A 3,228-nucleotide genomic window follows, 5' to 3' on the forward strand; every position below is an offset into this window, starting at 1 on the left:
TGCTCAAAGCGTCAGCAATGACATTGGCCTTGCCTGGAGTATATTCAATACTCGAATTATACTCTTGAATCATTTCGACCCAACGAGTCTGTCTGAGGTTGAGGTTGGGTTGAGTGAAGATGTACTTGAGGCTCTTATGACCAGTGAAGATGTCCACTTTCCTTCCCAAAAAGAGATGTCTCCATGTTAAAAGAGCATGGACAACTGCCGCCAACTCGAGGTCATGAATGGGGTATTTCTTTTCGTTGGGCTTCAACTGATGAGAGGTATAGGCCACAACTTTCTTCTCTTGCATTAACACAACACCGAGACCTTGCAGGGAGGCATCACAGAAAACTTCGAATGGTTTGGATTCATCAGGAGGAGTCAAAACAGGAGCTGTGACTAGCTTCTCTTTCAAGGTGTTGAAAGCGACATCACATTCAGGCGTCCAGACATACTTCACATGCTTCTGGAGGAGGTTCGAAAGAGGCTTTGCAATCTTAGAGAAATTCTCAGCGAATCTTCGACAATAGCTTGCAAGCCCAAGAAAGCTGCGGAGTTGCTTCACATTCTGAGGCGGTTCCCAATTCACAATTGCAGACACCTTCTTGATACGTCTCCAACGTATCTATAATTTTTGATTGCTCCATGCTATATTATCTACTGTTTTGGGCAATATTGGGCTTTATTATCCACTTTTATATTACTTTTGGGACTAACCTATTAACCGGAGGCCCAGCCCAGATTTGCTGTTTTATGCCTATTTCAGTGTTTTGAAGAAAAGGAATATCAGACGGAGTCGAAACGGAATGAAATCAACTAGAGAAGTTATTTTTGGAACGAAAGCCACCCGATGGACTTGGACCCCATGTCAAGGAAGGAAGGAGGAGCTCACGAGGGTAGGGGGCGCGCCCACCCCCCTAGGGCGTGCCCCCTGCCTCGTGGGGCCCTCGTGGCTTCCCTGACGTGCTTCTTCTGCCTATATAACTCCATATACCCTAAAACTTCCAGAACAGAGATTAGATCAGGAGTTCCGCCGCCAGAACCCTCCGTAGCCACCAAAAACCAATCTAGACCCGTTCCGGCACCCTGCCGGAGGGGGCAATCCTTCTCCGGTGGCCATCTTCATCATCCCGGTGCTATCCATGACGAGGAGGGAGTAGTTCTCCCTCGGGGCTGAGGGTATGTACCAGTAGCTATGTGTTTGATCTCTCTCTCTCTCTCTCTCTCTCTCGTGTTCTTGAGATGATACGATCTTGATGTATCGCGAGCTTTGCTATTATATTTGGATCCTATGATGTTTTCTTCCCCCTTTACTCTCTTGTAATGAATTGAGTTTCCCCTTTGAAGTTATCTTACCGGATTGAGTATTTAAAGATTTGAGAACACTTGATGTATGTCTTGCCGTGCGTATCTGTGGTGACAATGGGATACCACGTGATTCACTTGATGTATGTTTTGGTGATCAACTTGCGGGTTCCGCCCATGGACCTATGCATAGGGGTTGGCACACGTTTTCGTCGTGATTCTCCGGTAGAACTTTGGGGCACTCTTTGAGGTCCTTTGTGTTGGTTGAATAGATGAATCTGAGATTGTGTGATGCATATCGTATAATCATACCCACGGATACTTGAGGTGACATTGGAGTATCTAGGTGACATTAGGGTTTTGATTGATTTGTGTCTTAAGGTGTTATTCTAGTACGAAATCTAGGGCTGTTTGTGACACTTATAGGAATAGCCCAACAGATTGATTGGAAAGAATAACTTTGAGGTGGTTTCGTACCCTACCATAATCTCTTCGTTCGTTCTCCGCTATTAGTGACTTTGGAGTGACTCTTTGTTGCATGTTGAGGGATAGTTATGTGATCCAATTATGTTAGTATTGTTGAGAGGACTTGCACTAGCGAAAGTATGAACCCTAGGCCTTATTTCCTAGCATTGCAATACCGTTTACGCTCACTTTTATCATTAGTTACCTTGCTGTTTTTATATTTTCAGATTACAAAAACCTTTATCTACTGTCCATATACCACTTGTATCACCATCTCTTCGCCGAACTAGTGCACCTATACAATTTACCATTGTATTGGGTGTGTTGGGGACACAAGAGACTCTTTGTTATTTGGTTGCAGGGTTCCTTGAGAGAGACCATCTTCATCCTACGCCTCCTACGGATTGATAAACCTTAGGTCATCCACTTGAGGGAAATTTGCTACTGTCCTACAAACCTCTGCACTTGGAGGCCCAACAACGTCTACAAGAAGAAGGTTGTGTAGTAGACATCAAGCTCTTTTCTGGCGCCGTTGCCGGGGAGGTGAGTGCTTGAAGGTATATCTTTAGATCTTGCAATCGAGTCTTTTAGTTTCTTGTTTTATCACTAATTTAGTTTATAAAAGAAAACTGTAAAAAAATGGAATTGAGTTTGTTTCATATGCTTCACCTTTTTAATATCTTTCGTGAGTATGATGGAAAGGATAATTGTGCTCAAGTGCTAGAAGAAGAAATCTATAAAATGTTTGGGACTAAATATTTGAATGATGAGCATGATTGCAATGTTGTTAGTATGAATTCCTTGAATATCCATGATGCTAACGATATGCAAAGCCACAAGCATGGGGAAGCTATGTTTGATGAAGATGATATTTTTTGTCCCCAAGCTTTGATGAGCAAATCTATTATGATGAAAGCAGGCCCCCTATCTATGATGATTATTGTGATGACACGTATGCTTTAAAGAACAATGATAACCATGAAACTTGTCATCTTGATCTTAATTTTCAATCACATGATAGTTATTTTGTTGAGTTTGCTCCCACTATTATTCATGAGAAGAATTTTGCTTGTGTGGAGAGTAGTAAATTTTCTATGCTTGTAGATCATGAAAAGAATGCTTTAGGTGCTGGTTATATTGTTTAATTCATTCATGATGTTACTGAAAATTATTATGAGGGAGGAATATATGCTTGTAGGAATTGCAATAATATCAAGTTTCCTCTCTATGTGCTTAAAGTTTTAAAACTATGCTTGTTTTGCCCTCCTATGCTAGTTGATTATTGTTCCCACAAGTTGTTTGCTCACAAAATCCCTATGCATAGGAAGTATTTTATACTTAAATGTGCTAGTCATATTCTTCATGATGCTCTCTTTATGTTTCAATTCTTATCCTTTATGTGAGCATCATTGAAATCATCATGCCTAGCTTGGGGCATTAAACGATAGCGCTTATTGGGAGGCAACCCAATTT

The sequence above is a fragment of the Triticum urartu genome, chromosome 4 (assembly GCF_003073215.2).
Source record: "Triticum urartu cultivar G1812 chromosome 4, Tu2.1, whole genome shotgun sequence".
Classification (NCBI taxonomy): domain Eukaryota; kingdom Viridiplantae; phylum Streptophyta; class Magnoliopsida; order Poales; family Poaceae; genus Triticum; species Triticum urartu.